At 48.2% G+C, this 23,885-nt stretch overlaps 1 protein-coding gene across 2 annotated transcripts in view; it reads left to right on the top strand.

Annotated features, from left to right (window-relative positions):
- The first annotated feature begins 586 nt into the window (after window positions 1-586).
- The window catches only part of PTPN3 (protein tyrosine phosphatase non-receptor type 3), a 120,073-nt gene continuing 96,774 nt past the window's right edge, over window positions 587-23,885 (top strand). The window contains exon 1 of one of the 2 annotated variants that reach the window (XM_054519359.2): window positions 587-685. The gene's annotated coding sequence lies outside the window, so the exon portion shown is untranslated. 2 annotated transcript variants of the gene reach the window in all.

Below are 23,885 nucleotides of genomic sequence, written 5' to 3'. Positions count from 1 at the left end.
GAAAAGCTGGGCAAGGACGTCCCACAGAGGGAAAGGCGGGCGCCAATATCCTGAGGTTAGTGAAGTTCGAGTGTTTGATGGACAAAAAGGTGCTCTAGGATCCGCAGGAAGGCAGGTGTGAGATGAGACAGAAGTGGGAAGCAGGAGCACAGATCAGGTAGGGGTCCCACGAGCCTTGGGGAGGTTTAACCAGGGAAGCTTACTAGTGCCAAGGGACGAGCACTGGACTGGAAGTCAGCGGGACCTCAGCTCAACCGCGCACTCGTCGTGCAAGACTCCTCATTTCAAAGTTTCTTTGGGCGCCGACTTCTTGCCTTCCCTAGGCATGAAATCACTGAGGGCCTGGCACACAGTAGGTGCCCAGTCATGGCTGTGGAACGAATGGCTGCATGCATGCGCCAGGGAACTCAGGACCTGCCCGGAGCTCGGCGGAGAGCCCCGGTGGCCCTAGGAGATGCGTCGGGGAGCGCCAGCCCAGGGCGGGGGCGGGAGAACACCGCAGGCCGGCCCGGACGCCCGCCCCCCGCCCGGCGCGCGGGCCCGTCGCGGCCAGCCCGACCGGCGGGAACCGCCCGCGGGCGGCACTGGGCATGCTCAGACGGCGGCCAGGTCGCGCCGCGAGCGAGCTTCCGCGCCGCCCGCACGCGCGACCTACCTGGGCGCTCCGCGCCCCCGGATGCTGCAGGTACGGGCCCGTGCGACCCCAGCGGGCCGGGGGCAGGGCGCGGGGCTGCCGGTGGCCGGGGTCGCGCTTGGCGCCACCCCGCCCCCACCCGTCCCTGGGGCGCGCGGCGGACGCGCGGGCGGGCTGGCGGGTGCGGCTGCACCGGGATCCCCGCACCACGTCGGGGCGGGGAGGGGGCGCCCCGCTGCGCTCACCTGGCTGGGCCGGGGCGGGAGGGCGCGGGCGGGGCGCCGGGTGGGGCTCGGCCGGGGCGGGCGGGCGGCCGGGACGCGGCGCCGGAGCGTGGGCGTGCGCTCCAGCCAGGCAGGGGCGGGCGCAACCCGCGGAGCCCGTGCGGCCGGCACCCCCGGAGGACCCCGTGCCGCCGCGACCCCGGCTCGGGGCACCGAGGGGGCGCACAGCCCGCGGGGAGCTAGCCGAGAGCGGCGGCCAGCGCTCGGCTCCCAGGGCGAATCCGCCTCTCGGCTTTCAAAGATGGCATTTCCTGGGCCTGGCACGAAACTCCAGCGCCAATAAATCCTCCCCGTTCCGCGGGCGATATGGAATGATTTATCAGGTACCTGCGGTGAGACAGCTGCAGAGGGGGGAGTGTATGTGAGAGTGCCCAGCCCCCCCGAAATTCCCATTTTCAGCTACCTAAACTTACTGAGAAGTTGCGGTTGCCTTAAAAATTCATGGGAAGTTGAGACAACTTGACACCTGGATTTTCCAAGCTGGTGGAAAGAGCTTGTGACTTGGAAACTGGAGACCTCCGTTCAAGTTGGGCTCCCCCTTGGCCACCTGGTGACCTTGGGCAAGTTGTTTAACCTCTCTGGTCCTCAGTTTCCTCCCTTGCAAACAGCTGGTAATAATGCCCACCTCGCTGGGTTGTTGAGTGGATTAAGTGGGATAAATTATGTGGAGGTGTTTGGCACCGTGCCCGGCACAAAGCTGGCAAGCAGTTGGCGTGATGTGAATTTAATTCGTTTAGAGACCCTCGTGGCTCTCATTTCAGCAGGAAATTTGAATTAGGAAACCATCTTCAGGGCCTAGTGGTGCAGTGACAGACCCTGTCTCTGTGCCCAGGAGAACTTCTGCCGAAGTCAAGGCCTTCGGAAAAACAATTTAGCCGAATTGTAATCAGAGAGCATCTCCTTTAAAAGCAGTTTTATACATTCAGAAACTCCAGAAGTTGGCAGTTTGGCTTCACTTACAAAAGATGATGCATCTTGCAAATGTTTAAGCAGATGATGGGAGAAAGTACAGCCGGCTAAGGAAGATTTCTGTTTTAAAAAGCTCCCAAATCCAACTTTAAGTGATTATTTAGATCAGGGTTTCTCAGCCTTGCACTATTGACATTTGGGGTTTGATAATTCTTTGTGTCCTGGGCATCGTAGGATTTAGAAGCATCCTTGGTCTGTAAATTCCAGTAGCAATTCGTGTCCCCCAGTTGTTCCAATCAAAAATGCCTCCAGTATTGTCAGATGTCCCCTAGGGAGCAAAATGCCACCCCCGCACCCCTTTAGAACCACCAATTTAATTCTTGCTTTCTGTCATTAGCCCAAGTTGTTTGAGAATTTCATCTTGTGCTTTTGTAATAACTAACCTTTGCATAGCCTTATAGAACTTACAGAGTACATTCACCTGTATCATCTCATTTAATCTTTACAACTCCCTTGTGAGGCTGGTGTCACTCCCATTTTACAGATGAGAACGTGGAGGCTCTGAGCAGCCAATTATACAGTATGTGGTAGAGCTGGGGTGTAACCCAAGTCTCCTGGTTCCAAGGGCAGGTCTTTTTCTTCTGCATCAAGCTGCCTGTCCCTTTGTTGTATGGAGGAGGCTTTGATATGGATGACTTTCCGGATGATTAAATCAAGATGTGAAGTATATTGGAAGTTGGAAACTTTTCTGAGATTGACTAGTTGAAAATTAACAACAGTAAGCTATTATCTGACAGAGTAGGCCATTCTAGTTAAATATTCTAGTTTATAGCGAGCTCCCATAAATCCCACATGCAGTTAATGGAATACCAATTTGCAGAGAATTAGAGTAGAATAGAACGTGCCTAATACTCTGTATTGATCCTGCGTTGTCTCTGGTGATTTGCCATCTCCTAAAAAGGGACTCATATATGCAAATTAGACATTAGCTGGGGAATATAAAAGGTCAAGTTACTGAAGGCATTTCAGAGTAGCTGAGGCATTTATTGAACTTCTATATGGCAGATGTAGTGCTGAGTGGGGATGTGGGGTGCACCCCAGAGAATCCAGGTTGCCTGCATCCACTTCCCTGTAGGAAAGGGCAGGCCCTGGTCAGGCCAGACAGGTGGTGGGCCCTCAGACAGCTTGGGGCAGGAGAAAAAGCCCAAGTTACCATGGAAGCAGATTCAGGATCCCTTATCATATCGTCAGTCATGTCTCTGACCCCTCGATTCATCTTTTATCATACAGAAGATACTCTGGTAGTTTTAAGCATTCTCATTCAAGTCTCAGAGACCTGGTTAGGGAGGCAAGGTCAGAGACAAATCTTATCCCTGGAAAAAGTTGGGGCTCCGAGGTGGTAATTGGCTTCAGAGAATTGAGAGCAACGCTTTGTTGGCTGTGAACTGGAAGGTTTCACACACAGTGGGGTTTGGTGCTGCCAAACCCCACCCTGTTCCCCACCTTGCAGATAAGGAAACTGAGCTGGCAAAGGTAGAGTGGGGCCAGGAGCAAGAGGGACCAATTTTGACCTTCTGAACTACAGGTCCAGGCACACAAGAGACATTTTCTAGGACAGGCATAACCTACCAGAAGGGCTCAGCTTTGGGTATGGGAGGGAGTGAGAAGACATGGCACCCTGCCTTTCCCCAACCCTCAGGGTTTGTGGTGGTTGAGAAGAGACCAGCAATTTGTGGTCCCTACATCTTTCCCCAGGAGAGCTCACCTTCCAGCATTGCGGTCTTGGAAAGCAGGGACAATGCCTCTTTATCTTTTCCCAAGATCTGTTGTAGAAGCTGGAATGCTGAAGGCACCCAGCACATACCCTGGTCTGGAAGGGCTGGTGGGGGTGGGATAGCCTACCCAAGCATCAGCTCTTCATACCAACTCTAATAGAGACAGGAGGAGACCAGGTCAGTGTCCAACTGCTCTTGGCTGGGTCCAGGTGACCTCAGAGCCTGATCTTATAGGTGTCTTCTTTCCTCTGGCAGAGAAGGACCTGAGAAGTGCTTGGTAAGCCCCTGGCTGAAAACTGATTTGGTAATGGGTTCTAAGACCCAGAAGTCTGGCATCTCCAGAGCTTCTGCTTGTGTGTGCACCTGAAGCTTCCCACTGCCCCCAGGTTAACTTGTTATTCTAAGACCAGGTGTGAGCACAGATTTAAAAGCAAATTGAGACATTTATTGAGTCTCTACCATGTATTAGGCCATAGGGCTACAGAGGTGAACGCTGAACCACTGCCTTGGAAGGATTCATGGTGGATTTGGAAAGACAGTTTGTATATGTGTATGTGTGTCCCCATCCATCTGTCCATGGTCCTGTAAGTACTTTAAAAGGATAAGCTAGATGCAAGAGACACCAGAGGATGCAGCCATTCATTCTGATGGGCATCAGGAGACACTGTGGGGAGTAGTTCTAACCATGGGGAAAAGTTAGTTCTAACTTCAAGGCATAATTCGAATTAAGCCTCAAAGTTAGGAACAAGATGGCATTTGGGGCAGGCAAAACAGCAGGGGCAAAGGCATGAAGAGACTTTGTGGATCGTAGGCGTGGTGACCCTTCTCCAAGTCCAACCTGGTCTCGAACTCCTGGGCTCAAACAGTCCTCCTGCCTTGGCCTCCCAAAGTGTGGAGATTATAGGTGTGAGCCACCGCACCCAGCCAAGTCCAGCCTCTTGGTGTTCACTAATAAAGAACCCACCTGCTGTGGTTAGGGTCTGCCTTATCTCTGTACATGGGCCAGGCCTCACCCAGCCCAGGGCTAAGTGCCTATTCTCCTTGTTTTTACCTGGATGGGAGCGATGCCACTGTGTTGTCTTTGAGGCAGGAGTAACTTCTGCAGGGATGCCTCTGGTTTTAGTTATCAGCATAATCTGTACTTATTGGTTGCCACACACTGTTGTGAATGCTCTCCAAATATTAACTTAATTCATTTAATCTTCACAGCAACCCTGTCGCCAGACTGCCTCCCAGGTACAAGTAGGTGGGGGCTGAACTCCTCTACCCAGTGTATGTCCCTCTGTGGGTGATGCTCTGATTGTGGCCCAGCCTCCCCCTGGCTGCCTTTACATAGATGTGCCCGGAAACAGCCCGGTCTGAATTGCAATGGAGCACTGACCCCATTTCCTTTAGGGGACCGGCAGGACTCTGCTGACTGCGTTTTCTGAACCAAAGAGTGGGATCTGTAGTGTGAAAAAAGAATGTGTGTGCCACTGCTTTGTGCAAGAGGAGGCCTGAGAAGTGTTTGGATACTGAGAGAGTGGAATTTTTGAAACATTTTGATGGTTTATGTGGAAAGTTAGGACAGAGGATTTGAAATTGGGATAGTCCTGGAAAATTCAGGCCCCATGATTTACTGTTAGGATACACAAGCTTTCAGTAAATGTTTAAGCAGTGTAGAGTGAAGTGAATTTTTTTTACTGAGCCCCATAGGGAACAAACGGTGCATTTTAGCCTCAAAATCTGACTGATTCCTTCCAGCCCCATTTTACAGATGGGGTGAGAAAACTGAGGCTCAGAGAGACGAAGTAACCACCAAAGGGCACAGTGTTTGTAAGCAGTGCAGCCGAGATTTGTCTTTTTGGTTTTTTTTGTTTGTTTGTGTTTTAAATGTAGAGAAAGGGTCTTGCCATGTTGCCAGGCTGGTCTTGAATTCCTCGGCTCAACTGATCTTCCTGCCTCGGCCTCTCAAAGTGCTGGAATCACAGGCATGAACCACTGTGCCTGGCTGCAGCCAACATTTGAACCCAAGTCTGTGCCTAGACAAATCATCTGTTGTCAAAGTCAAATAAAATATAAAAACAGATATTTCTCTAAATTTAAAATGTTTTGCTTGGGAAGTAAGAATAATTTGGGAAATCTATACAGACCAGGTGGTCTTTGGTTTGGAAAACAAAGAGAAGGTTGGGAGTTTTATTAGAATGAGAAATGTTATGTATTGTTTTGAAAAAAGTCCATCGGCACTAGAGAAGCTCTTCGGGAGCTGGCAAGCTCTGATTGTTGCATGATGGTGGTAGATAAAACTAGTCTTAGAGTCACACCAATTTGTTTCAGTAGTTATTAAATAAAACTGGTTTTAGGTTATAACAGGCAGTTTTAGCAGCCAGGCTTGCAGAGAATTATATTTTTGGAGCAATGTTATGTGCCCTGAGTATTTTTCCCCTGGCCTCTCGACTCTGATTTAGTTGGGCATGACAATAATGACCCAAATTGTATAATCAACTTCCACCCTGTAAAATGAGGATCATAATTTCACCTATTCCCTTTAAGTTGACTGTTGTCAATGAGCTAATGTGGAAAACTAACTAAGGCAAAACTTGGCATAGAAAAGGGGTCCCTCGCTTTGTGGTCAGACCCCTGACCCTCCAGACAAGTGCTTTGATCTGTGTTCAGTGCTGAGAGTCGCTGTGGGTGAGTGAAGGTCCCTCCTCAGCCAGGACCACAGGTTCTGGTTCTCAAGACTGAAGGGATGTTCCAAGAGGGAGCATCCAGGACTGTACAGGGGCCGTGGCTGCCTGAATGCTGTGCTGATGAGGGGCCCCTGGCGTAGGAGTGGGGTTGGAGACCAGGCCCATGCATGTCACCTCCCTCAGCCACATCAGCTCAAGGGCTAGCCCAGAGGTTCTTAGTGAGGGAGGCAGCAACCAGCTCCATCGGCTGTCCTTTGACCACCAGCCACTATTGGGCCTGGGGAGGGAAGGTTGGCCTCTGAGCTCAGTCTTCCCCACTGGCTCCCCCCAGTCCCCTCCCCTGGTCTGGTTCTCAAATGCATTCATGGTTCTTGTGGAAGATAAAGTGTCAGGGAACACAAGAAAAATTATGCACGATGCTTCTCATGAAAGCAGCTGGTCTACTGTCAGCACTGCCACGATCTGCACATGCCCTCTCCTGCTTCCAGTGGATTCTCTACTCCACAGATGGGGAAGTCTTCCATACACTCCTATTTCTCTCAAAATGAAGACAAAGCTGATCTCTCAGCATCTCCTGCAGGCCCTATGTTCATGCTCTTTGAACCCTCACCTCACCGTGCTCCTTCCTGCTGCAGGGACTGCAAGAGCCTGGGACCTTCTCCCCCTCCCCACTGATTACTTCATCCTGTGGGTCTCAGCTCCATGATTGCAGAGCCTTTGCTCACCTTCCTGACTTGAGTTAAATTGTTGCTATAAATGTTCATGCCACCAGATCTCTCTCCATTATAGCACTTTTCCTAGTGGCAATCTTGCAGTTAATTAATGTAATTATTTGTATTAGTACCTGTCTCCCAGCTACACTGTAAGCTGTGTGAAGGCAGGGTCTCTTTTTTAAAAAAACTTTTTCTAAGTTTTATTTTTTTCTTTTAATGTTTTATTTTGATCCAATTCAGACCCATAGGAAGATTGTAAGAATAAATCAAAGAAGTCCCATAAATTCTTCACCCAGATTCCCCAAACATTACCATTTTATTCTTTTTATTTTATCCCTGTGTGTATATATATATATATATCTATCCTGAACCATTTGAGGTTTATTTATCAATGCCTCCTTTCCCCCTGCATATATTTCCTAAAAGCAATGATATTCCATAACTACAATACAAATTTTAGAATCAATAAATTAATATTGATACAACATTGTTTAATCTATAAACCTTAAGTTTTATATACTTTTTTTGTTTTTTTTGTTTTTGTTTTTGAGAGAGAGTGTCCCTCATTCTGCCACCCAGGCTGGAGTGCAGTGGTGTGATCTCAGTTCACTGCAACCTCCGCCTCCTGGATTCAAGCAATTCTCCTGTCTCAGCCTCCCGAGTAGCTGGGATTGCGGGCATATGCCGCCATGCCTGGCTAATGTTTGTATTTTTTGTGGTGACGGGGTTTCACCATGTTGGATGCTGGTCTCGAACTCCTGACCTCAAGTGATCTGCCTGTCTCAGCCTCCCAAAGTACTGGGATTACAGGCCCAAGCCACTGCGCCTGGCCTAGATGTTAAGTTTTGCCAGTTGTCTTAGTGATGTCCTTTTTTATAGCAAAAAAAAAACTCTTATAAATGGGTTGCGTACAGTTGCCATGTCTCATTAGTTTCCTTTAAACTAAGACAGTTCCCCAATTGTTCATTGTCCTTCAGGACCTTGACTTTTTTTGTTATTGTTGTTCCGAGATGGAGTCTCGCTCTGTCGCCCAGGCTGGAGTGCAGTGGCTCAATCTCGGCTCACTGCAGCATCCGACTCCTGGGTTCAAGCAATTCTCCTGCCTCAGCCTCCCGAGTAGCTGGGATTACAGGCATGTGCCACCACGCCTGGCTAATTTTTTGTATTTTTAGTAGAGACGGGATTTCTCCATGTTGGTCAGGCTGGTCTCGAATTCCCGACCTCAGGTGATCCTCCCACCTCGGCCTCCCAAAGTGCTGGAATTACAGGCGTGAGCCACCGTGCCCAGCCGGACCTTGACGTTTTTGGAAAGTACAAGCCAATTATTTTGTAGAATGCCCCTCATTGAGTCTGTTTTAACTCACTATTTTGTCCCCAGTGCCAAGCACATTGCCTGGACCATCAAATGCCCTCAGTAAATATTTGTTGAATGAGGAGAAGGAGAGATGGAAGGAGGTGCAAGGGGAAAAGTCAGCAGGTTTTCTGCGTTCTTCCAGCCCCATGCCTTTCCCTGCTAAGTGTATTTTTTTTTTTTTTTTTGAGATGGAGTCTTGCTCTGTCACCCAGGCTAGAGTGCAGTGGTGCGATCTCAGCTCACTGCAGCCTCTGCCTCCTGGGTTCAAGTGATTCTCCTGCCTCAGCCTCCCAAGTAACTGAGATTACAGGTGTCCACCACCACGCCTGGCTAATTTTTTGTATTTTTAATAGAGATGAGGTTTTGCTATGTTGGCCAGGCTGGTCTAGAACTCCTGACCTCAAGTGATCCACCCACCTCGGCCTCCCAAAGTGCTGGGATTATAGGCATGAGCCACCTCACCCGGCCTGGATTTTGTTATTTAGTTGCAGTCATACTATATACAGGTTTGAATCCTGCTATTTTTATAACAAAGCTTTCCCCCAAAAAGAGAGGCTTCCTGAGAAGATAGTGAGCCTGCTGTCCTTGCAGGTATACAAGCAGAAGCCAGATGATGGTTTGGCAGGGATACTGGAAAGGCAAATGGAACATTTGATGAGGGGTGAGACTCATCAGGCTGGGAGTCCCTGCTAATCCTGGGTAGCCTTCTCTAACTGCAGCTCTGACTTCACAGGCCTAGGGCCCCAAGAACAGTGCAACTAGAATTTATCATCCCAACCAGAACAATTTGAGAATAAAAAGGGGTGCTATTAATAATTGCACGTGACTGACGGGCCTCAGCCGGGACTGCCCTAGGTAAATCTGGATGTGCTGTCACCCTATTTAAGAGTGACTTTGAGGTTGAGATCAGTGCAGGGTGAGCTAGCATGGAAAACCCTCTAGCACTAGGAATCTTCTACCTGGATAAAGACAAAACTAACCTCTGCATGGCCTGCAGGCCTGATGTTTGTGGCTTTGGTCCCCACACCTCTGTGGTCCCACCTCCAGTAGGATGCCATTCCCCAGCTTTGTGCCTGCCACACCGGCCTTTTGTCAGCTCTCACCTCACTATGGTACCTTTCTGCCACAAGGACTGGCAGAGTCTGGAACCTCACTCACATACCCAGGCTGGATGGAGGAGCAGGGACAGAGTTTATGATAGATGGACAGGGAAATGAACAAGCCAGCTGTGCTTCCTACTGACCAATTTCTAATAGAATTTAAGAGCCAGGGTGTGTAAGCAAAGAAGGGCAGGAGGCGGGAGTCACCCTAGACCTTATCTTCTTTCCTCTAGTGCTCACACTTCCACCTCTTCTTCCTGCACCAACGCCCACATCCCTGTTCCAGCCCTAGTTCTGAGATCATGACTAAGTCGCTGACCTTTGGCAAAGGCAGGGAAGCAGGTGGCATTGGGGACCCAGGCAGAAGAGGATGGGCATTGGATGAACAGTAGGTGCAGACAGGGACTTGGATGCAGAGAAACCAGGCGGGAAACCAGCATCTAGGGATCCCAGTAACAAGGTCACTACAGGGCCATTTATCAGGAAGCCTAGATTTGTAATATCAAGTGCCCAGACACTCGGTCAAGGGGTCAGGCTCTGGGATCCATACAGTCTGGTTCTTTAACTTATTTTCTGCCTAGAAAAAAATACAAACCTTGCCTTCTTGGATTAAAAATTATTATAGGATGAAAATGTGAAGATAATGGAGCTATTTTCTGGGAAGCATCCCAGTCATGTGAACTTTAAGAACACTGTCCAGTGCAGTCGTGTTTTTATTACTCTAGGCATCAGCAGCTTTAATGGAAAAGCCAGTTAGTAAAGGAATGTTCCAGTTCTTAGAATGCAAGATACTAGTACTGCTGAATGTTGGAAAGATTTTCTGGTTAACTGTGTTATTAGATTTTACTGCTTAAAAATGTACTTTCAGCCCGGTGCGGTGGCTCATGCCTGTAATCCTAGCACTTTGGGAGGCAGAGGCGGGTGGATCACCTGAGGTCAGGAGTTCGAGACCAGACTGGCCAACATGGCAAAACCCCGCCTCTACTAAAAATACAAAAAATTAGACAGTGCTGGTGGGTGCGTGTAGTCCCAGCTACTCGGGAGGCTGAGGCAGGAGAATCACTTGAACCCGGGGTGTGGGGGAGGAGGTTGCACTGAGCCAGATCATGCCACTTCACTCCAGCCTGGGCAAAAGAGCGAGATTCCATCTCAAAAAAAAAAAAAAAAAAAAAGTACTTCCCTCCTCCCTCCAACCCCACACAGCTGCTTAAAAGCATTTCGTTTGGGATCACTTTTTACAGGACAGGTCACAGTGTCAGAACTGGAAGTGACCTTAGAAAAGCCTTTTCTGGCTCCCTCTTTTGTGGATGGAGAAACTGAGGCTCTGCAAGGGATGTAACGTACTCAAGGGCACATAGTCAATGGCAGAGTAGGAACTGGTACCCATGTCTCAGAATTTCCAGCCCCCAGATCTTGGGTGTGTTTTCTACATCTCATCCAAGGAAGTTTATCAGATGGGCCATGTATTTTTATTATTTTGTTAATTCCTTTTGGCATTTCTCTGACTATAGAAATAAGTTGTATTGGCATTGAAGCAGTTAGGCATTTCTTGCTGAGTTTCTCTATGTAGAAGTTGCTAGGCTGTCTTTTTCTTCTTTTCGTTTTCATGTAGAAAAGATGATATATACCTTCCATTGAATTTCCGTATCCTATAGCGGTGTTTCTCAAACTATAGCACATCAGAATCACCTGGAAGGCGGGAAGGCTGGTTAAAAGAGGCTGTTAGGCCCCACCCCCAGAGCATGTGATTCTCTTGGTCTGAATCAGAGCCTCTGGTGAGGCTGGAAGGTTTGCATTTCTAACAAGCTCTCTGCTGATGCCACTCATAGGGTTTCATGACACTTTTAGATAATATGCTCTGCGCTTTGCGGCCAGCTGGGCCCTCCCTGCTCTTGCCATAATGGCCAGGGACTGCTCACTTGTTAAGACCAGAGGCAGGTTCTCATATCTCAGCCCATTTGGTCAGAGAAATTCCTCTCTGTTCCAGGGCTTCTGTGATGCTCCTCTCCCCTCCTGTCTTCCACACCTTGGCTCTTCCTCTGCTGCCTTTATCCTCTGCTCTTACTGTCCTGCAGGCCTTTTCAGGTAAACTCAGCTGGTTCTATCAGCAGGGGCTCACAGGTCTGTGTCTCCGGCCTGATCATCTCTGGGTATATTAGTCCATTCTCACACTGCTAATAAAGACATACCCAAGACTGTGTTATTTATAAAGAAAAGGAGTTTAATTGACTCACAATTCTGCAAGGCTGGGGAGGCCTTGGGAAACTTACAATCATGGCAGAAGGGGAAGCAAACACAACCTCCTTCACATGGCAGCAGCAAGGAGAAGTGCAGAGCAAAAGGGGGAAAAGCCCCTTATAAAACCGTCAGATCTCGTGAGAACTCACTATCACAAGAACAGCAGCATGGGGGTAACTGCCCCTGTGATTCAGTTACCTCCCACCTGGTCCCTCCCATGACACATGAGGATTATGGGAACTACAACTCAATGAGATTTGTGTGGGGACACAGCCAAACCATATCAACTGGGCATTTCCAATCCTGTATATATCACATCTGCACAACTCCTCATGAGTGCCCCCAGGCCCCTCCTCTGCATTTCTGAAACAGAGCTCATCACCTTCTTTCTTAAAAATGCCCTCTCCTCTAGTCCTCTCCACATAGTCTTCCTGCTTAGAAACCCAAGGTCACTCTTCACTTGTCCCCCACAACCTGTCCTGGACAAGCCTGTCCACCACACCTCAGAAATCCCTTCTCCAGCCCACTCCTCTTTTCCACTCCACTCAAACTGAGTTCTCTCGCTTCTCCCATTTGCCTCTTTTGCTTACTGTCACAAATAGACCCCTTGCGCCTGTACCTCCTTCACACAGCTACCAGAAAAACGTTCCCTTAAAAAGCACAGAAGATCACCTCATTCTGTGCGGGCTCCATCTGGCCTTGCTTTTCCCCGTCTTTTCTCCAACCCCGCAAAATGTATGCTATAAGCCAGGGCTTCCCAAGCTTTCGTGTTAAAATGCAAATACATACTCAGCAGGTTTGGGCTGGGTCCTATACTCTGCCTTTCCAGCACCCTCCCAGGTGATGCCAGGATGGGGTCTGTAAGCCACCACATGTTGAGTGGCTGGACTCTAGGGGAGATCTGTGTTTCACAGAGTCCTGCAGACCTGTCTTCCGTCTGTTCGTACTGCAAGAATTTCTAAGTTTTGTGTTGTCATTGTAATGTTTCCTGTTGTATGTAAAGTTAACCTTAAATGTTTTCAATTGTAAACTTAGATTTGCTGTTGCAGCGGTTATTTGCTATTGAAAGAATCTTCAAAGACCAGGAAAGGCTTCAGTTTTCTTCAGTTACTAAATAGGTCCAGGTGCATGGGTGTATGGGGGTCGGGGGGGATCTTGAGAATGTTTTTCCTTTAAGGGGTACACACTGCAAAGGGGTTCCCTCTCGTGAGCTGCTCCAGGACAGAGGCTCTCCCTTACTCAGTCTTTTCAGGATGGTGGTGGAAGGGGAAGGAGAAGAGTCTGGTTTCCGTAGGAGGAGATGAGTGTGGAAACTGATGATTCCGGCAGGCAAGACTGGGCGGGGAAGGGGAGCTCTCCTGGGGAAGATGCTGCCAGTCATAGGAGAAGAGGGCGAGGATCTGGGGGCTGGATCTTATATGACTCTTTTTATTTTTACTTTTTATTTTTTATTTATTTTTTTTTCTTGAGATGTACTCTCGCTCTGTTGCCCAGGCTGGAGTGCAGTGGCATGATCTCAGCTCACTGCAAGCTCCGCCTCCCGGGTTCACGCCATTCTCCTGCCTCAGCCTCCTGTGTAGCTGGGACTACAGGCGCCCGCCACCACGCCCGGCTAATTTTATTTGTATTTTTAGTAGAGATGGGGTTTCACCGTGTTAGCCAGGATGGTCTCGATCTCCTGACCTCGTGATCCGCCCGCCTCAGCCTCCCAAAGTGCTGGGATTACAGGCGTGAGCTACCGCGCCCAGCCGACTTTTTATTTTTTTTAAGACAGAGTCTCACTCTGTTACCCAAGCTAGAGTGCAGTGGTGCCATCACAGCTTACTGCAACCTCCATGTCCCAGGTTCAAGCGATCTGCCCACCTCAGCCTCCCAAGTAGCTGGGATTACAGATGCGCACCACCACGTCTGGCTACTTTCTGTATTTTTAGTAGAGATGGAGGTCTCACCATGTTGCCTAGGCTAGTCTTGCACTCCTGGACTCAAGTAATCCACCCACCTTGGCTTCCAAGGTGCTGGGATTACAGGTGTGAGCCACTGCACCTGACCTTATATGACTCTTGATAAGGCTTTGCTGTTGAGGAGCCAGCTGGGGAAACCACTGGTAGGCATGCCTGGGAGCCAGGCTTTGTCCTAGTGCAGGATGGGGGGGTCACAGAGGGCTGAGGACTGCGTGAGGATGAGCAGTCAGGAAGTAGAGCCATGTGCACCTGGGACAATCAGGATCTTGCCACAGCAGGAGGGTCAGAGAAGCAAGTCCCAGGTAGATGTGGGGTGAGGGAATGGGGTGGATATCAAACAAGGGTGCTGCTGACTTTGACCAGCCTGCTCCAGAAACCTCACTACCCTCCTGTCGCCTCTGAAGTCCAGGCACCTCAGTCCACCACTGAAGAGTTTTTCAGGATCTGGCCTCTGCCTCCTCTTCCATGTGTTCTCCACAACTTTCGCCCCTCAGTTCTAGCTCCCAGCCAAGTGTCTGTTCCTCACTTCAGATTCAGATGTCTGTCCTCAGCTCCAAGCTTCCACAGAGGTGGCTCGGCCAGGCTGCCGTGCTCAGTGTTAGCTCTCAGCACAGGTGGTGAGCCTGGGACCATCACCAGGCCCCCACTCACTCACTCCAGGGCCCTGCTCGAGCCTCCTGAGTTTCGGTCTCCACCTCTCCACACTGGAATGCCAGTGGTGTCTCCACCTCACAAGGTCGTGTGATGATCCCGTGGTGACACAGCAGCATGCTAAGTACTCAGGCACTACTGGCTCAGCTGTATGGACAGAGGGACTGCTGTGGGACATGTGTCCGCAGCTTGAGGTGGACAGAGCTGTGGTTAGTGTGCGCCACCCAGGGCAGGGTGGGGCTCAGGCAATTCTGCCTGAGGTGGACACTGCAGAGGTTGGCTTTAGTTCACCGCGTAGATGTCGAAGGCACCAAAAGATGGCAGCTCGCGACAGAGTGAAGAGGAGGAAGTTGGAATTGGAATGGAGATCGCAGCCTGTCACACTTTATACAAAATGATTCAGATTCTGTAGGTCAGGGGTGAGGCCTGAGACTCTGCATTTCTAATAGGTACTCAGTGATGCCGAAGCCGCTGGTCCAGAGACTGTACTTTGAGCGGCATTCATCCAGAATATGATTAATGATGGGGAGCCTTGTGGAGGAGAAGGTAGAGAAAAAACATGCACAGCTTAAAGTATACCCAGCTTTCTGCCTGGCTGCTTGGAGACACCTCAAAGGGGCAGGTGTATCCAGGCATCTGGGGTCTGTCGGGTTCAATTGGAATCAGATTGTGAGTGATGATGGAGACTGATTGTAAGAGCCCGGTGAGAGCTTTGGGAGACATACGGAGTGATTTGATTTTGTTGCTTGATATCTCATCCCTCACAGTCTGGCTTCACAGTTATATCCTCCTTAGAAGGCATCGCTTTCTGCCGGAGGCTGAGCCATGGTCACACCCTGGAAGGTCCTCTGTCTTAGCACTCCCCACATGGAAAGCTGTGATTTCTGCATCCCCCTCTCTCTGATTGGTTTGTGAGTTTCCAGAGAGCTAGGACCTGCGACAGCCTCTTAACCTTGTACCCCAGCACCTGCCTCACAGCTGGTGTTAGAGAGAGGGGTGGATTCAGGTTTTGAAGGAAGAGTGAGTAAAGCCTGTGATCAAAAGGGAGTAGGAGAGCCCAGTACCGAGCCAGGGCATTGGAGCCTGTCGCTGTGGACAGGAGGCCCAGCTATGGCATTAGCAAGGCCTTTGGTGAAATTGCCAGGAACATGGTCTAAAGGGGACTCGCATATTGGGTGTCAGCTCTGAGGAGTGAGGGCTGAGCTGTGAGTTCTCTGAAGGTGTGGAGGGCTCCACTGGGGAATGGCAGTTTCAGCCAAGAAGCTATCATGTTGATCTGGGAGCCAAGAGCAAACCTACTTTTCTTCTGCTGCCTTCAGGAAAGGACAGGTGCCCAGATTTATGCAGACCGGGGATCAAGACTTTTCTCCCTGTGCATCAGGGCACTGATAGCAGCTCTTCCCGAGGCTGAGTAGAAGCAGCAGATAGGGCTCCAACGTGGGGCAGTGTCTAGAGCAGCCCACAGCCTTAGCACCTGCGAGTGCTGAGGAGGACCCTGTGGGTTAATGTCAGTTTCATTTTCCTGAGGAGGAAATGGAATCTCAGAGAGGTTCAGTAACTTGTCCAAAGCCACAGATCTGGGAAGTGGAGGAGGCAGCCCGGCACTGGAGCTGGTTTCTCGGGGAGGAGTGGGTCCAGGTATGGATTAAAAGGCCAGAGCATTGCAGAGGTGGTGGGGCAGGGCGGACAGTGGATAGTGGGAGGGAACCCAGGAAGAGGAAGCAGGGTTGGGGATGCAGAAATGGGACAGGAGGCAGCAGAGAGTCAGGGGACGGAGATTTAAGCAGTTTAACACCCTGGCACCAATAAAGCATTAGGTGACAGCATTTAAAACCAAAAAAATTTGATCAGTTTGACTTTCTTCTAACTCGTCATTGCTCATCATAGAAAATAACAGAAAAGTTGAAAGAATAGAAAAACTAACATGTGTGGGGTTTTTTTGTCTTTCAGATTCCTTTGTTTTAATTAGTTGCAGTTATCCTGTAGATACAACGTTATAACAAGCCTCTTAATATTCTAATCACACAGACATCCTGTGGCTGTTTTGTGGCTTACTTAACTGGCCCTCCGAAATTGGCAAGTAGCTTTTTTGTTTGTAATTTTCAGTGTTATAAATGTTGCTGGGAGGAAAATCTCTGCAACTGAAACTTTTTTTCATGTCTGAATATATCCTGACAGCAGGTTCCTAGAAATGGAATTACTCAGTCAGACTACCTCCCAGCCCCATTGGAATGGTATACTGTGTTAGTGCTGACACAAACCTTCTAAAAGTGCAGGTGTAAGCCCTGTGTGCATTAGTTGTTCATTCATTCATTCGTTTGTGCATTTCACACGCATTTCTTAAGCGCCTATGGGCAGAGGCTCCATTTTCTATGGCCTGATCAGCAGGGGAGCAGCTGCCAGCATCTTGGACCTGACCGAAAGGTGAGGGAGTTTCTGACTGTACACGATGTCCCAGCCCTCCCTGTCTTTGTCACAGGCCCAGGAGCGCTGGACAGCCTGCGGGTCCAGAAGTAAACTTGGGTGCCTCTGTGGCTGCAGGGTCCAGGCAGTGCCCACCCATCTGCCTTCCCCTTTTGTGACACTTAGCGACATGCTACACACTGAGTATGGGGTTCGCAATTTTATCAATTTATTCATGCATTCCATAGATACTTAGTGCCTCATATGCACTGGACACTGTTCTAGATGCCATGGAGATGGCAGTTCACTACTAAAATCTCTGCCTTTAAGGAACTTACATTTAAGGAGAAATCTAAAGTAGGGCGAGAGGGAGAAGGAGTGATCAGGGAAGGCCTCACTGATGAGGTAAAATTTAAGCAGGCACATGAAGAAACTGAGTGAGAGAGCCAGGTGCATATCTAAGGGAAGGGTGTTCAAGGAGAGGGAACAGCACGTGCAAACACCCAAGGTTGGAACAAGCTTGGCACCACCTGGGAACATACAGAGAAGCATGAGACCCTGGTGGAGCAGAATGAGATCTAGCACTCAGGGTTCATTTCCCCGTCCCCTTTGGAGATTTTAGAACCAGAGGGCCACCCCTCCTCTGTGAAGCAGTTCAAACTAACCTCATGTATTTCTCTTGCTTATCTGTAGTGGGCCATCACTGAGACCTATGTTTGGTGGGGTCTGGCTTTGGAAGTCCCTGCCATGCCCTGCCCTGCCCTTGGGTTTCCTTATCTGTGCAATGAGGGACTTGAACCAGGAGACTGGCAAGGGTACATTGGGCTTTCCTCTGTCTTGTCCAGTTAGGCGCATGAGTTAGATCTTGGGTCATTTTTAGGTTAATATTAGGAGTGTGTAAATGCCATTGTTGATATTTAATTCTTAATATGTTTAGCCTATTAGATTTCCTTTGTTATGAAAGAGTCTCCCAGCCAGCTGTGGGCAGCAGTCATAAGAAGTGAGTGGAGGGATAAACCCAGTGGTTTATCCATCAGCCATCCCTCCATCCTTCCATCCATCCATCCATTCATCCAACCATCCATCCATCCAACCATGCATCCATCCATCCATCCATCCATTCATCCCACAGTAAGTTATTGAGCACCTGTTGGGTACCAGCCACTGGGCAGGCTGCCTGTGCAGCAGTGGTGAGATTTTAAAGACTCAGACCCAGGCTTTTTGTGTAGGGATGTTAGCTCTGCCAGAAGATCGTGCTGGTGAAGGACTCCACTCAGCAAGACCAGAGCAGCTAACACCTCATACCATGTACAAAAATTCACTCAAAATGGATCAATGACCTTAATAAAAGACCCTAAAGCCATAAAACTCCTAGAAGAAAACATAGGGGTAAACCTTCACAGCCTTGAATTTGGCAATGAATTCTTGGATATGACACTAAAAATGTAAGTAACGAAAAATAAATTGGGACTTCATGAAAATTAAAGCTTTTTTGCATCCAAAGGCATTATCAAGAAAGTGAAAAGGCAACCTATAGAATGAGAGAATAGGCCAGGTGCAGTGGCTCCCACTTGTGATCCCAGCACCTTGGGAGACTGAGGCAGGCAGATCATTGAGTCTAGGAGTTCAAGATGAGTCTGGGCAACATGGCGAAACCCCGTCTCTACAAAAAATACAAAAATTAGCCAGGTATGGTGGTGTGTGCCTGTAGTCCCAGCTACTAGGGAGACTGAGGCTGGAGGATCACTTGGGAGACGGAGGTTACACTGAGCCAAGATGGTGCTACTGACCTCCAGCCTGGGTGACAGAGCGAGACCCTGAAAGTCAACAGCCCACACTAACACAAAACAAATTTTAAAAATGGGCAGAAGACTTGAATAGATATTTCTCTAAAGATGCACAAATGGCCAGTAAACACATGAAAAGAGGCTCAGCATCATTAATCATTATGGAAAATGTAAATTAAAGCCACAATGAGACACCACTGCACACCTACTAGAATGGTTATGATCAAAAACAGGAAACTAACAAGTATTAGCAAGGATGTTGAGGAATAGTAACCCTCTTATATTGTGGTGGGAATGTAAAATGGTGCAGCCTCTGTAGAAAACAATCTGATTGTTTCCCAAAAAGCTGTACATAATAGGGCCAGGACGGAGGCTCAGGCCTGTAATCCCAGCACTTTGGGAGGCTAAAGCGGGTGGATCGCTTGAGCTCAGGAGTTTGAGACCAGCCTGGGCAACAGGGCGAAACCCAGTCTACCAAAAGTACAAAAGCTTAGCTGGGTGTGGTGGCACACACTTGTAGTCCCAGCTACTAGGGAAGCTGAGATGGGAAGATCCATTGAGCCTGGGAGGTGGAGGAGGCTGCAATAAGCCGAGATCGTGCCTTTGCTCTCCAGCCCGGGCAACAGAGCAAGACTGTTTCTCAAAAAAATTTTAAAAAGCTATAGATAGAACTACCATATGACCCAGCAATCCTACTCCTACGTATATACCTGAAAGAATTGAAAGTGGACTCGGACAGATACTTGTACACTGAAACGATAAAATTTAAGCGTTGCAACACCATTCACAATAGCCAGAAGGCAGAAACAATCCAAATGTCCAATGACAGATGAACTGATAAACAAAATGGAATATCATTCAGTCATAAAAAGAAATAAAGTTCTGATACATGCTAAAATATGGAGGAATCTTAAAAACATTATGCTAAGTGAAATAAGCCAGACTCAAATAGACAAATACTATATGGTTCCGCTGATGTATCTAGACTAGGCAAATTCATAGAGGCAGAAAGTAGATTAGAGGTGGCCAGGAGTTGGAGGAGGGGTGAATGGGGAGTTATTGCCTAATGGGTACAGAGTTTCTGTTTGGGATGATGAAAAATTTCTGGAAATAGTGGTGATGGTTGCATAACATTGTGAATATAATTAATGCCACTGAATTGTACACTTAGAAATGGTTAAAGTGGCAAGCATTAGGTCCTATATATTTTACAATTTAAAAAAAAAAAAAAAGACACACTTGTTTACCGGAGATTTAAAAGAACAGAAAAAAAGAAAAAGAAAAAAAGACCAGAAGAGGTAGTGGGAGGAGCACGTCTTTGACAGGAGCCACTGGTTTGGATTCTACCCTGCCACTGGGTCCCCTCAGAAACACATGGGGTAACCTCATGGGTGAAGCCTGGTCCCCTCTTTTGATGTGAGAGTCCAGTAAGATGATGAGTGTGGGCTCTCTCCTGGGTCATGGGAGTTGCTCAGGGAATGCCTTCCCATCCCCTTTAATTTCATCTTTTCCATTGTAAAAGATCATTCTACCTGGTAGAAAAGACAGAACACAGTTAACGTGGCGATTTTGCACAAATCATCATCAGTTACCTTGCTCATGTTTAGCCATCCTCCTCTAGGTGGTGGCCCAGCCCCTGTCTGTCATCTCATTCCTCCTCTCTTTGGTGTTTTTGCCCTAACTCAGGGCTCGTTGGGACCCCCACTTCCTTGGCATTGGTGCCTGTCCTTGGTCACAAGCTTCCTCTTCCTTTTCTGGGTTTACTGTGGATTCTTTCTGAAATCTGAGCTCTGCTAGTGAGAAGTCATCTGAACACCCAGCCACAGTTATGTACATCCACGTGGTGGAATATCGTAGTCATAACAGAAAGGGTCAGGGAAGTGTTTGAAATACCTGGACGAATGTTGGATAGTGATCATGAGAAAGAGTGGAATATATGATTGCATAGACAAGTTCAACTTTTTAAAAAGCACAAACAAAATTGTTGGTTGGCTTGTTTTGTTCAACCTGAGCACATCAGAGTCCAAGCCCTTTGTAGCCGCTGGTCTGAGCCTCCGTCTCCTTCCCCTCCAAGGTTCACTACCATCTGTGGTCAGATCCACCTTTTTCACAGCCACCCAGGGAGATTTCTTGCTGCCTGAGCCTCTCTCCTGGCAGGTTGAAAGAAGCTCAGAGTTCAGACACCATGAGGCTGTCCTGGATCCTCCAGAGACCCAGGCCCCTGCTACACCCAGGTTGCCGCCCCCTTGTTAGTCAGTTACTCCCGCCCCATGACTGTCCTCATCAGATCCTTGGCTCAGAGCCAGTGCATGTGCCCCCAAAGGTGAGTGAGCAAGAGTCTTATGGAGCTCTAGTTTGCTGAGAAGCTCAGCTTCCCATGGGCCGGAAGGAGTCCTGGCAGTTCCGCGATCCCTGGAGGCAGGTGCAGTGGGAGGAGAGACTGACTGGGGCCAGGGCTGGCCACCTCACTGAGGTCCGGAAGGAGAGCTGGTCATCAGGTAGGAGCGGCCCCAGGCCAAACCCAGAGCCTGGCCTCAGGAAATGAGGTGGCCTGTTTCTGCCCTCCCGCTGCTGCTAATAATTAACCCAGGGACGGCTGCCTGTGAGGCTGGAAGGGCCTTTAGACATCATGTGACACACTCCAGTCCAGGCCTTTTGCAAAAGTGGGAGGAAGTCATTTACTACATTTCCTCAATTCTGAAAGGCACGCTGGCCACACTTTAATGCTTCTGAAATCACCATGACTTTCACAGTCACAGGGTACTTTGGATGTACTGTTTCTTTAAAATAACCTTGCTGAAACACCTGTTACATCAGGTGTGTCATCTTAGAGCAGAGGGAATATGGTGATAAATACCCAGATCATTACTCAAGTTTCTAATGTTGCAGAGTTAATTAGGGGGCAAGAAGGTTTTCTGGGCCATTTCCCTTGTAAGAGGAAATTTACCAACATGAGAGCCTCGGGAGTGTTTATAAAGATTATCTCAAAAGGGTAAGAACATACCTTATTTAGTAAGTTACAGAGACAATAGTGACTAAGTGTGGGGCTCCGTTTACCACCTCCAGTGAATCACCTGTAATTCATCTCCCTCCCAGTCACGTGGATCAGTGGACTCAGAGTGGGTGGTGTGTGATGCCCCCACCTGAGCTTGGGATCATCACCCTGTTTGAAGTCTGCCTGTGTGACCTGTGTGTGGTTCTGAGTCGCGTCTCCCAATCTTGTAAAATGGTAACAGCAGTGCTACCTTCCAGGCCCATTCAAAACCAATCAGTCAGGAGTGAGGGGTGTAAAAATACTTGGAAATCGCTGAAGCCTGGTAGCACAGGAAGCCCAGAAACAGGAAAGGGAATGGCCCAGGGACTGAGAAACGACAGGTGGGAAGGGCAAGAACGTATAGGCAGCATTCACAGAGCTGGTGTTGAGTGGCTGTGGCGGGCCAGGCCCTGTGCTGCATTAAGAATGAAATCTCTGCTCCCTACAGTTATTTACAGAGGAGGAAACCGAGACAAAACATTAATTTGTTCAGGTTCGTGTCCACTTGGGAGTGGCAGAGCAGAGACTAGAACCCAGGTCTGGCTGTTCCTTCAAACCTCCAGTGGACTCTGGCCTGGCAAGACCCCTCCTGTCCCAGAGTACTCCCAAGCAAAGATCTTCCTGGTCCAGTCACGGACCACTCTTGAAATCAGTGAGAGGGTTGTCTTTATCTCTGTATTCTCAGCTCACAGCACGTGGAAGGCCTCAGTACAGATAAATGCATCAACAGCAGCAATGACATATATTATTTCCTTTTTTTCTTTACCTTTTATTTTTTAGTAGCAATTATACATTCCTTTTGTTTACTTTTTACAGTTTTTTTAAGGTTTACAACTTGTTATTTTGATAAACATATACATTTCATTCAGTTGTTCCTAAATGCTGTTCTCCTGATTTGCATTTTGGCATGCCTTTTAGAAGTCTTTTTTAAGAGTTTCCTTTCATTAATTTGCTGACCCCATTTTATCAGGGTACAAAGCCCTGGAAATCTGAATAGGCTGCATAAAAACATTTTATGGTTTCTAGAGGCACACTGGCAACCAGCAGGGTTACCGAACCTAATATAACCTGAGATGGCCCCCTGGATTAAAACCTTACAGGCAGAGAATTTTAAAGCTGGAAAAAGCTTTAGAGGCCTCTAACCTGGGAAACCGAGCCAGAGAAAAGTGAGTTAGTGACTTCACGAGTCACCTGGCTGATCAGAGACAAATAAGATGATGCTTCGTGGGGGTAAGTGGAGAGTATTTTTCTCTGTTTCCTTGAGATAAAATTATGGCGAGGGACACTGGTGGTGAGGATTGGGTTTCTCTGGCCGGACCGCCACTGGCTTCAGACTCCTTGGCAGGAACAGAGGCTGGCAGGATGGTCCGGTTGTGAGATTCCAGCTTCTTGGCTGGGATGCACCGTGATTAGCACATCTCAAACCTTTCAAAGTGACTTTAGCTGTTTTCTTTTCTGAAGGCTTCTGCTGCTTTTGGCTGTAAAAGGGTGGGGGCCAGAGCCTAAGATAGAAATATCGTGGACTGACACCCAAATGGGCGTGTCTGTGCCTGAGAGCAAATATTAGCAGAGTATTTTTGTAAGGTTTATGCAACTTGATTCATGTCCCTGTGGAGTAAATGTATTCCATCCTGATTTCCAGTCTATCTGGGGCCTAGTGGAACTACTCGGAGGGAAAATGAAATGAGATCAGTAGCTTAATTTTAGGTAGAAACAGCTAAATGTAAAACATATTCCATTGTCTATTTTTTGAGCTTTACATATTTTTGCTTGTTACAGTCCCTCATCTATTTCACGGTTTGATGGGCCATTTCAGTTTTTTCCAAGAATGAGGTATTCATTTAGAATTATTTCCGATGAGAAAATATACATGTAAGGAAATTCGGTTTTGAACAATACCACATTGAGGCTTACATGTACAGAAACTTAACTTTGGAATTGTTGAAACAGAAGTCCTGAAAGCCCAGAGTTCATCTATCCCACTCTCCACTGTCAGTCTGCCCTCTGAGGCCTTCTCACCAAGGGTCTCATCCAGCTTCTCTGCTTGATTACCTATAGTGATGAGGAGCTCACTCTCTTACAAGGCACTTCCTTCCATATTTGTGCAGGTTTAACTGTTTAAAAGCTCCTTCGTCTGTTGAAGAGAAATATGTTTCTTTCATCTTCTACCCATTGAACCTTTGGGACCTAAAAAAATCAGTCTAATGATAGTAGCTAGGTGCAAGTTAATTTGCATACACATTATCTCCAGTGATTAAAACAACCTTAGGGAAATCCTTTCTCTTTTAAAGATAGGGAAACTGAGTCTTAGAGAGGGTAAGCAGTCTCTCTAAAGTTAATCTCTCAGTAAGTGATTAAGCTGAGGTCCGC

Source organism: Pongo abelii, chromosome 13 (genome assembly GCF_028885655.2).
Source record: "Pongo abelii isolate AG06213 chromosome 13, NHGRI_mPonAbe1-v2.0_pri, whole genome shotgun sequence".
Taxonomy (NCBI): domain Eukaryota; kingdom Metazoa; phylum Chordata; class Mammalia; order Primates; family Hominidae; genus Pongo; species Pongo abelii.
Note: the sequence above shows the minus strand (reverse complement) of the source record. Positions and strands in the feature narration are given on the sequence as shown.